Here is a 12,008-nt window from a genome sequence, read left to right on the forward strand (position 1 = left end):
CGGATCGAGACTGGGATTTGTCACTCTGTGTAAACGGAGAGGTATCTCTGGGCCCACTCGGTAGGACATCATCATATGCGCAATGTGACCAAGGAGTTGATCATAGGATGATGTGTTACGGAACGAGTAAAGTGACTTGCTGGTAACGAGATTGAACAAGGTATTGGATACCGACGATCGAATCTCGGGCAAGTAACATACCGATAGACAAAGGGAATTGAATACGGGATTGATTAAGTCCTTGACATCGTGGTTCATCCGATGAGATCATCGTGGAACATGTGGGAGCCAACATGGGTATCCAGATCCCGCTGTTGGTTATTGACCGGAGAACGTCTCGGTCATGTCTGCATGTCTCCCGAACCCGTAGGGTCTACACACTTAAGGTTCGATGACGCTAGGGTTATAAAGGAAGCTTGTATGTGGTTACCGAATGTTGTTCGGAGTCCCGGATGAGATCCCGGACGTCACGAGGAGTTCCGGAATGGTCCGGAGGTAAAGATTTATATATAGGAAGTCCTATTTCGGCCATCGGGACAAGTTTCGGGGTCATCGGTATTGTACCGGGACCACCGGAAGGGTCCCGGGGGCCCACCGGGTGGGGCCACCTGCCCCGGGGGGGCACATGGGCTGTAGGGGGTGCGCCTTGGCCTACATGGGCCAAGGGCACCAGCCCCAAGAGGCCCATGCGCCTGGGGAAACCCTAAAGGAAGAGTCCCAGCAGGGGAAGGCACCTCCTAGGTGCCTTGGGGGGGAGGACTCCTCCCCTGGCCGCCGCCCCCTTGGAGATTGGATCTCCTAGGGGCTGGCGCACCCCCCCTTGGGATCCCTATATATAGTGGGGTAGGAGGGCCTCCCAAACACACCTTATGCCTTTGGTGCAGCCCCTCCCTCTCTCCCAAGTTCTTCTCCTCTCCCGTGGTGCTTGGCGAAGCCCTGCGGGATTGCCACGCTCCTCCACCACCACCACGCTGTTGTGCTGCTGTTGGATGGAGTCTTCCTCAACCTCTCCCTCTCTCCTTGCTGGATCAAGGCGTGGGAGACGTCACTGGGCTGTACGTGTGTTGAACGCGGAGGTGTCGTGCGTTCGGCACTTGATCATCGGTGATCTGAATCACGATGAGTACGACTCCATCAACCCCGTTCACTTGAACGCTTCCGCTTAGCGATCTACAAGGGTATGTAGATGCACTCTCCTTTCTACTCGTTGCTGGTCTCTCCATAGATAGATCTTGGTGTTTCGTAGGAAAAAATTTTGAATTTCTGCTACGTTCCCCAACAGTCATACCCTTGAAGATCGCTAAGGGAAGCGTTACAAGAACGCGGTTGATGGAGTCGTACACGCAGCGATTCAGATCACGGTCGATTCCGATCTAAGCACCGAACAACGGCGCCTCCGCGTTCAACACACGTACAGCCCAGGGATGTCTCCCGCGCCTTGATCCAGCAAGGAGAGAGGGAGAGGTTGGGGAAGACTCCGTCCAGCAGCAGCACGACGGCGTGGTGATGGTGGAAGAGCGTGGCACGCCAGTAGGGCTTCACCAAGCACTGCAAGAGATGAGGAGGGAGAGGGGTAGGGCTGCGCCAAGAGGGAGAGAGACTCGTGTGTTGGGCAGCCCCAAAACCCCCACTATTTATAGGAGGAGGGGAGGAGGGTGCGCCCCCTCTAGGGTTCCCACCCCTAGGGGGCGGCAACCCTAGATGGGATGGAGGGGGGCGACCAAGAGGGGGAGAGGGGGGGGGCGCCCTAGGATGGGCCTTAGGCCCATCTGCGCCTAGGGTTTCCCCTTTCTCATCCTAGATGCGCCTTGAGCCCTGGTGGGAGGCGCACCATCCCACTCAGGGGCTGGTCCCTTCCCACTCTTGGCCCATGCAAGCCTCTGGAGCTGGTGGCCCCTCCCGGTGGACCCCCGGAACCCTCCTGTGGTCCCGGTACATTACCGGTGACGCCCGAAACACTTCTGGTGGTCAAAACCTCACTTCCTATATATTATTCTTTACCTCCGGACCATTCCGGAACTCCTCGTGACGTCCGGGATCTCATCCGGGACTCCGAACAACACTCGGTAACCACGTACAGACTTTCCCTATAACCCTAGTGTCATCGGACCTTAAGTGTGTAGACCCTATGGGTTCAGGAATCATGCAGACATGACCAAGACAACTCTCCGGCCAATAACCAACAGCGGGATCTGGATACCCATGTTGGCTCCCACATGTTCCACGATGATCTCATCGGATGAACCACGATGTCGAGGCTTCAAGCAATCCCGTATACAATTCCCTTTGTCAATCGGTACGTTACTTGCCCAAGATTCGATCGTCGGTATCCCAATACCTCGTTCAATCTCGTTACCGGCAAGTCACTTTACTCGTTCCATAATGCATGATCCCGTGACCAACTACTTAGTCACAATGAGCTCATTATGATGATGCATTACCGAGTGGGCCCAGAGATACCTCTCCGTCATACGGAGTGACAAATCCCAGTCTCGATTCGTGCCAACCCAACAGACACTTTCGGAGATACCTATAGTGCACCTTTATAGCCACCCAGTTACATTGTGACGTTTGGTGCACCCAAAGCATTCCTACGGTATCCGGGATTTGCACAATCTCATGGTCTAAGGAAATGATACTTGACATTAGAAAAGCTTTAGCAAATGAACTACACGATCTTGTGCTACGCTTAAGATTGGGTCTTGTCCATCACATCATTCTCCTAATGATGTGATCCCGTTATCAATGGCATCCAATGTCCATGGTCAGGAAACCATGACCATCTATTGATCAACGAGCTAGTTAACTAGAGGCTTACTAGGGACATGTTGTGGTCTATGTATTCACACATGTATTACGGTTTCCGGTTAATACAATTATAGCATGAACAATAGACAATTATCATGAACAAGGAAATACAATAATAACCATTTTATTATTGCCTCTAGGGCATATTTCCAACAGTCTCCCACTTGCACTAGAGTCAATAATCTAGTTCACATCACTATGTGATTGTAATGAATCCAACACCCATGGGGTTTTGTCGGTGTCAAAACCGGCGGATCTCGGGTAGGGGGTCCCGAACTGTGCGTCTAGGCCGGATGGTAACAGGAGGCAAGGGACACGAAGTTTTACCCAGGTTCGGGCCCTCTTGATGGAGGTAAAACCCTACATCCTGCTTGATTAATATTGATGATATGGGTGTTACAAGAGTAGATCTACCACGAGATCAGAGAGGCTAAACCCTAGAAGCTAGCCTATGGTATGATTGTATGTTGTGATTGTTGTCCTACGGACTAAAACCCTTCGGTTTATATAGACACCGGAGAGGGTTAGGGTTACACAAGGTCGGTTACAGAGGAGATATCCATATACGTATTGCCTAGCTTGCCTTCCACGCCAAGTAGAGTCCCATCCAGACACGAGACGAAGTCTTCAATCTTGTATCTTCATAGTCTAACAGTCCGGCCAATGGAGATAGTTCGGCTGTCCGGAGACCCCCTAATACAGGACTCCCTCAGTAGCCCCTGAACCAGGCTTCAATGATGATGAGTCCGGCGCGCAGTTGTCTTCGGCATTGCAAGGCGGGTTCCTTCTCCGAATACATCACTGAAGAATTTGAATACGAGGATAGTGTCTGACCCTGCAAAATAAGTTCCACATTCCATCGTAGAAAGAATAATATTTTCGCAGATCTAATTTGCTGGCTTGTTTTGGCAACACAACGTTACATCATGGCCTGGTGATTATTCGAACCGTTTCTTTTAACCAGCCCGCACATAACGCGAGGCAGTTTTTCGACACGTCTTGTCAAAGCAGAGATCGTGTCCCCTTATTACGGGATTCTCATCAATACGGGCGTGGGTAACCCAACCGCGCCATCAATTGCGGCGCTTGGGGGATAAGCGAGTTTTACCAGTCAAGTGGGGACGCTTAGTTTTGTTCGCCCATATAAAGGGATAAGGATTCACCTTTCTAACCACGCCTTCTTCCTCCTCTGCTCATCCGCTCCCGCACACTCGAGCTCTAGCGCCCAAGTCCTCACTTCCATCTCAACCTTCTCCAACCATGTCCGGGGAGGGAGGCAAGTGGATGGTCTCCTCCGTCACAGAGGGAGACGTCAAGAAACTGAGGAGAGCCGGATACCTGCCCGACGACATCGCGCACTGGCTCCCAGATGAGGGGCAGCTCATCCCCACCCCCAGGCCCCATGAGAGGGTGGTATTCCTCACCCATTTCCTCCGCGGACTGGGATTCCCTCTCCCTCCCTTCGTCTGGGGGCTCATGTTTTATTACGGCCTGGATTTCCATGATCTGGCCCTGAACTTCATCCTCAACATCTCGGCGTTTATCGTCGTGTGCGAGGCCTTCCTCCGCATCAAGCCCCACTTCGTCTTATGGCTGAAGACCTTCAATGTCAAGCCGAAGGTGGTGGGCGGCCGCCAGGCGGAGTGCGGAGGCGCCATGGTGGGCAAGATGCCCAACATAACATGGCTCGAGGGCTCCTTTGTGGAAACCATAAAGGGGTGGCAATCGGGGTGGTTCTATATCACCGAGCCGCACGACCCCGCATGGGTAGCGGCCCCCGAGTTCCGATCTGGCATCCCCATGCGGCTCACCTCCTGGAAAGAGAAGGGCTTGTCCTGGGGTAATTCAAAAGAGCTGACTGGACTCCAGACATGTATTCAAAACATGGTGGACAAGAAGCTCAAGCTCGTCAACATAGTCCAGTTTATGCTCATCCGCCGGATACTTCCGTGCCAACAACGGGAGTTCCCCTTGTGGGAGTTCAACCCGGCGCATCACCGAACTCTGAACAGGCTCTTCGACACGACTCATGAAGATGCCTGGAGGGTGCTATTCAAGAGCGCCGAGGTGCCTCCCCCCATTACTGAGGATCACGGATTCATCGCGAAGCGCCAAGCCAGTGCGGTAAGCTGTTTTACCTTTCACAGGATACTTGTTTTTTTATATAGATTGACTCTATGCGGGATCTAAACTCCCGTGCCTTTGACATGACTGGCAGAAGATGGCCGGACAGATCGACTGTCCGGCTCCTTTGCCCGAAGGCCCCGCAGACGCCCTTCTGGCGAAGATGTTGACTCCGGCCCCTTATAAGGTGCCGGAGAAGACCAAGAAGGCTAAGGGAGCTCGAAAGAGTTCCCGACACCAGGCGTCGTCGGACTCACCATTCGATGACTCTGCTGCGCACTCTTCCCCCGAAGACGAGGAAGAGGAAGAAGAGGCTCCCCCACCGACTGGGGGAGACAAGAAAAGGAAGGTCGCCCCAACTGGGGAGGCCGGAGGGTCCAAGAAGGGAAGGACTCTCCTTCCGGACAGCTCCACCGCCGCCGACGAAAGTGAAGACGAGTGGTTGCCCAGGGCCAAGCCCCCGGGGAGATCGTAAGTATTCAGATACCAAAGTTACCCATAGGATTCCTTTGTCGCACTACTTTTCCTAACGCCGAACTCAATTGTGCAGGCTGCCCCAAGCCAATATCGAGGTATCATCGGACGGCTCCCTGGGCTCGTCGGACATGGATAGCGATCCAGTCCCGACCACCACCTCCCCTCATCCAGCCAACGACGCCAAGGTGTTGTCTCAAGAGGCACCGGATCGAGGGGGGACAGTCCCGGAGGCGCCTCAAGGCGACCTTCCGAACTCCGGGAGCCAAGGGGACGGGGTCCCCGAGTGCTCTGAGTTCGGCCCTCAGCCGAACACCGCGTCAGACCCTCCAATGGTTCTGAGCTTGGGCAGGCGGTCCCCTTCTAAGAGGGGGCAAAACGCCTGTGCTGGTGACCTCTGCCCATCCAGAGGCACCGGACAATCCTGCTGGAAGCGCTTCGCAGCGCTTCCATCGACGAGGAGCACCGCACCATCATGAGTGCGGTGATCCAGAAGGTTCAGTCCGCCAAGAGCGGATTGACTGAAGCCTGTGCCAGCCTTTTAACAGGCTTCGAGGTAAGTGTGTTAAAATGTAGTAGAAGTATTACCGCATAGACAGTAGCCCCTGATGCTTTGTTCGGTGTTCACAAAGAAAAGCCGAACAGAGGATCAAATAATATCGTAGGAGTCTAATATAAGTATGTCAATATGCATATGCAGGCTTCTCTGCTGGCGTCCGCCGCACTAACTGCGGAGGTCACCGTACTGAAGCAGGACCTCGATGGGTCCAAGAAAGAGCTCAGCCTTGTCAAGAGGCAGCTCGAGGAGAACGAGGGTAAGTAATACCCCGCCTATAGATATATGTATATATAAAAAAGGACACGATTGCAAAATGACAGGATCATTGTATGTTTTGCCAGGGGCCACGACCGAGGTGGCGACCCTGAAGCAAGCGCTGACCAAGGCCGAAGATACAGCGGCCAAGGAGCGCACCGAGCGAGAGAGGCACGAGGCTCGGGTGGGCGAGGTGCAGCAAGAGCTCCAGGCTCTCGTTACGAAGCATGAGGCGTTGGAGCTTGACTTGAAGACGCGAGAGTCTGAGCTTGCCGCGGCCCGTGAGAGCGCGAAGAGTGCCAAGGCCGAGGCCCAGAAGGCCCTTCAGGAGATCGGCGCGATGAAGAAGATAGCGGTGGGTAAGGCTTTCTATATGCAAAGCAAGCATGTAAAAGTGAATTACTGATTACTTACCCGAATCCGGAGCTCTTCAGGAGCATTCGCAGATTTGCCCCGCAGTGTGTCCGATGCCACACAATTTTACCAGGCTGAGGATGGAAGCTCGACGGAGAAGCTGCTCTGGTCTCAGTATGCTGAGGCCGAACATCCGGTGCCAATGAGCGACCAACTGAAGCAGATGGTCGAGCTACATAAGGCGGCCGATCAGGCCATGAAGGGCTTCATAGTCCGGTTGTGGCCTGGCGACACCCTTCCGAACAGCTTCTTCGGCCTGGTGAGGCGGCTTGTGGATGCCTGCCCACGGCTGGAGGTCATCAAGCGATCCGTCTGCATTGAAGGTGCACGTCGGGCTTTCGCCCGTGTAAAAATGCAGTGGGTCAAGCTAGACGCCGTGAAGCTGATCGAGGAGGGGCCGCCGGAGGGCAAGGAGCACCGCCACCCCGAGATGTACTACGAGGGTGTTCTGCCGGGTGCCCGTCTTATCACGGATGAGTGTTCACAAAATGTAATATTTGAATGAGACTTGATCGTTTTGTCCTGTATGTATGAAAACTTGTATCATATTCGCTATGCAACGCTTGTTAGAATTTAAAATATTACCTTCTATTTGGCTATTTATCCAATCTGAGAGATGGCTAGTCCTCGGCTTCTGCCCCCATGCCACGAGTGTTGGGGTGTTCGGGATAAACCTGAGCACTCTTGTTCCCATGTTTGGGTCCTTCTAGGGAGGTGCTCAGCACAACGAACAAGGCAACCGGGCTAATAATGCTTTATCACTCTCACTTAGCCGTAGAATTCTATACTTTTAAATTTCGGCGAAGCCCCTGGTATTCGGAAGGCTGAATTCGAGGCGCGATACATGCCTGTAAGCTTGACAGAGCTGCCCCCTCGCCCTAAGCGGCATAAGTCTTTAGGGACTCGAAAAACCTCGCCGAACAGCGACCAGTCTCTCGCCTTATCATGACAATCAGTTTTAGCTTTCTCTACTGAGGTGCTCAGCCCGGCAGAACCGGGGCACAATCGCAGTAGTTCTCCTAGCGCTACCTTAGCCGATAGAGCGGAACGTAAGGTACCAAAACATAGGAGCCGGCAAACCCAACATTTGACCAAAGACATGATTCGGAGCTGATGCATATAATGCTATAAGTTCGGGGTGCCGCACTTGTGAAAGTGTTCGGACTTTTCACACCGCATTGTGGGGTATGTGAGCCCTTGGTGTGTTGGCCATACCAGAGTGTACGGTTGCAAGGCATCATTAATGAACACACACACACACACACACACACACACACATATATATATATAACAAGAATGCAATAATAGCTGTAATGTCATGCATTGTTTATTGAAAAATTGCCTTAAAGCAGAGTGATACAGATAGTGCGATAAGAAAAAGAGTAGGACTATGTCCCTTCCAAGGGTGAGCTGAGGAATGATATGAAATCTGTAATCAACCTAGGAATTCCGTTGTATAACGTAGCTGTCTGCCTCCTTGGTTGTTGTATCATGTGTTCGGCAATAGAGCTGCTGGACAGTGTTTCCAGAGATTAAAGTCCTGAAAAGAAAAGAAAAATAACCAAACGGGAAGCCCCTAGTGCGGTTTAGGCTGCGTTTTGGGGCGTGCCATAGTTGTGCCTCCCCTCGCCACCTGTGCCCATGGTATTTTTAATGCGTAATTATGTACGCGCGGCACGAATATCGCCGTTGGGCTGGGATTGGGGTGGCCGCTGTATTGCTACGCGAGCTCAGATCGCGCCAGGCGGTCTATTTGCCGATTGGCCCGAGCGCGCTTGAAGGTGTCCGGGCTTTGAAACGCCGAACTGGTAGATTGCCTTGAGAGGCTGCTATGCACTTCTGCTGCGAGGGCCGCGGTGTGCTCCTCTGTTCGGAGAGAGCGCTCTGTGTTTCCATTGACTGTAATAACTCCGCGAGGTCCTGGCATCTTGAGCTTGAGGTATGCATAATGTGGTACCGCATTGAATCTAGCAAATGCGGTTCGTTCGAGCAGCGCGTGATAACCACTACGGAACGGGACTATATCGAAGATTAACTCTTCGCTTCGGAAGTTATCCGGGGATTCGAAGACCACTTCCAGTGTAATTGAGCCTGTGCAATGGGCCTTTACGCCTGGAATGACGCCCTTAAAGGTCATTTTTGTGGGTTTGATCCTTGAGGGGTCTATACCCATTTTGCGCATTGTGTCATGATAAAGCAGGTTCAGGCTGCTGCCACCGTCCATAAGGACTCGAGTGGGGTGAAATCCGTCGATGATTGGGTCTAGGACCAGTGCGGCGAATCCGTCATGACGAATACTAGTGGGGTGGTCCCTGCGATCGAAGGTGATTGGACAGGAGGACCAAGGGTTGAACTTTGGGGCGACTGGCTCCAACGCATATACGTCCCTGAGCGCACGCTTCCATTCCCTCTTGGGGATGTGGGTTGCGTATATCATGTTCACCGTCCGCACTTGCGAGGGAAACCTCTTCTGTCCTCCAGTGTGCGACTGCCGGGGTTCTTCCTCGTCATCACTATGCGGCCCCTTGTCCTTGTTTTCGGCAATTAACTTGCCGGCCTGCTTGAACACCCAACAATCCCTGTTGGTGTGATTGGCTGGCTTGTCTGGGGTGCCGTGTATTTGACACGAGGGATCGAGTATGCGGTCCAAGCTGGACGGACCCGGCGTACTTTGTTTAAATGGCTTTTTCCGCTGACCGGGTTTAGAGCCTTTGAATCCGGCATTGACTGTCGTATCCTTAGTATTTTTGCTGTTAATGTGGCGCTTATGCTTGTTGCGATGTGACCTGCTATTGCCGTCCTTGGTATCTGAGGTACCATGGTTCTTTGATATGTTATTACTGCGAGCCAGCCAGCTGTCTTCTTCCGCACAAAAGCGGGTCATGAGCGTCGTGAGGGCTGCCATAGATTTTGGCTTTTCCTGACCAAGGTGCCGGGCTAGCCACTCGTCTCGGATGTTGTGCTTGAAAGCTGCTAAGGCCTCCGCATCCGGACAATCGACGATTTGATTTTTCTTTGTGAGGAATCGAGTCCAGAATTCCTTGGCCGACTCTTCTGGCTGCTGAATTATGTGGCTTAGATCATCGGCGTCTGGTGGTCGCACATAAGTGCCCTGAAAGTTGTCGAGGAATGCGGCTTCCAGATCTTCCCAACAGCTAATGGAGTCTGCTGGCAAGCTAGTATGCCAATGTCGTGCTGGTCCTTTGAGCTTTAGTGGGAGGTATTTGATGGCATGTAAGTCATCACCGCGGGTCATGTGGATGTGGAGGAGGAAGTCCTCAATCCATACTGTGGGATCTGTTGTGCCGTCGTATGATTTAATGTTTACAGGTTTGAAACCTTCTGGGAATTGATGTTCCATTACTTCGTTTGTGAAGCATAAGGGGTGTGCGGCGCCTCTGTATTGGGCTATATCGCGAGGCAGCTCGAGTGGGTCTTGCCCGCCATGTTCGGCCCGACCGGATTTGCTTTTACTGAATCTGGCGTGACGTTTACCGTCTCACAGAGTGGTGCGCCCTCGTGATCCGTAGATCGATCTTGAATGCTTTGCTTTGTCCTCCAATATGTCTTGCAGGTCTGGCGTATCTCCCCATGCCTTTTTATTTGAATGGTGTTGGGGTGGAGGCTGAGCTTTTGGCTGTAATGTCTCTCTGTCGCGGCCACGAGGTGGCCGATCAGCCATATCATATGCTTCTTCCTCCAGTCGGGGTAGTAACCTGCGCCTTTGGTAACTCTTGGAGGGGCACTCGAGTTTATAGTTCTCGGCTGCGAGGACTTCAGTCCATTTGTCAGCTAGCAGATCTTGATCAGCTTGAAGCTGCTGCTGCTTTTTCTTCAGGCTATTTGTCGTGGCCATAAGCCGACGCTTGAAGCGCTCTTGTTCGACGGGATCCTCTGGGACGGCGAATTCATCATCGCCAAGGCCTGCCTCGTCTTCGGAGGGGGGCATGTAATTGTCATCCTCCTCCTCTCCGCCAGCCGCTCTCTCAAGAGAGCTGGCTCCTTCATCCTCCTGCTCTAAATCTTGTTGGAGGGGATTGTTGTTGTCTTCGGCGCTATCCGGAGTGTTATTATCTCCTGTGCCGGTATCACCACTTTTGCTTTGGCGGGACTTAGAGCGGCGCTGCTGACGTCGGCGCTTGGGTTGCTTCTTGGAGGGGTCATCCTCCGCTATATCTTCACCATTGCCCTCGTTGGGTGTATCCACCATGTATATGTCATATGACAAGGTGGCTTTCTAGTGCCCTATAGGCGCTGGTTCGTGTTTGTCTCCTACATCGTCGTCCATACCGTCGATGTCTTCGGAGTCGAAGTCGAGCATGTTAGTTAAATCATCGACAGTGGCTACGAAGTGGGTGGTGGGTGGGCGTCGAATTTCTTCGTCTTCCGCATCCCAATCCTGTTGGCCATAATCCGACCAGGGCTCTCCTAACAAAAATAGAGTCCTTAGTGAATTTAGAATGTCGCCGAGGGGCGAGTGTTGAAAGATATCTGCGGCGGTGAATTCCATGATCGGCGCCCAATCGGATTCGATTGGCAGGGGTGCGGACGGTTCAGAGTCCGGGAAAGAGTCCGGCACCTTGGAGTCACGGGCTGCGCAGAGGTTTATGCTGGTGTTTGGCTTGATCGCCATCGAGACTGTAGCCCCTGAGGTGGCGTCTAGCCACCCGTCCTCGATTGGCGTAGTTTGCTCCGAGCTAAGGGTCGGAGCAGATGCGGGCGCGGCCTCTGGGGTACTGTTCGGCGGCAGAGCTAGGTCATACCCATCGCGACAGTGGGGCGCGCCCGGCTGTGGCTCGAATCCGTCGAAGATCAAGTCTCTGCGGATGTCAGCCGTGTAGTTCGAACTTCCAAATCTGACCTGATGGCCAGGGGCGTAGCTTTCAATCTGCTCCAGATGGCCAAGCGAATTAGCCCGCAGTGCAAAGCCGCCGAATACGAAGATCTGTCCAGGGAGAAAAGTCTCACGCTGGACCGCATCGCTATCGATGATAATAGGAGCCATCAAGCCTAACGGCGACGACACAGAGGAACTCTCAATGAAAGCACCAATGTCGGTGTCAAAACCGGCGGATCTCGGGTAGGGGGTCCCGAACTGTGCGTCTAGGCCGGATGGTAACAAGAGGCAAGGGACACAAAGTTTTACCCAGGTTCGGGCCCTCTTGATGGAGGTAAAACCCTAAGTCCTGCGTGATTAATATTGATGATATGGGTGTTACAAGAGTAGATCTACCATGAGATCAGAGAGGCTAAACCCTAGAAGCTAGCCTATGGTATGATTGTATGTTGTGATTGTTGTCCTACGGACTAAAACCCTTTGGTTTATATAGACATCGGAGAGGGTTAGGGTTACACAAGGTCGGTTACAAAGGAG

Source organism: Triticum aestivum, chromosome 3A, assembly GCF_018294505.1.
Source record: "Triticum aestivum cultivar Chinese Spring chromosome 3A, IWGSC CS RefSeq v2.1, whole genome shotgun sequence".
NCBI classification, from domain to species: Eukaryota; Viridiplantae; Streptophyta; class Magnoliopsida; order Poales; family Poaceae; genus Triticum; species Triticum aestivum.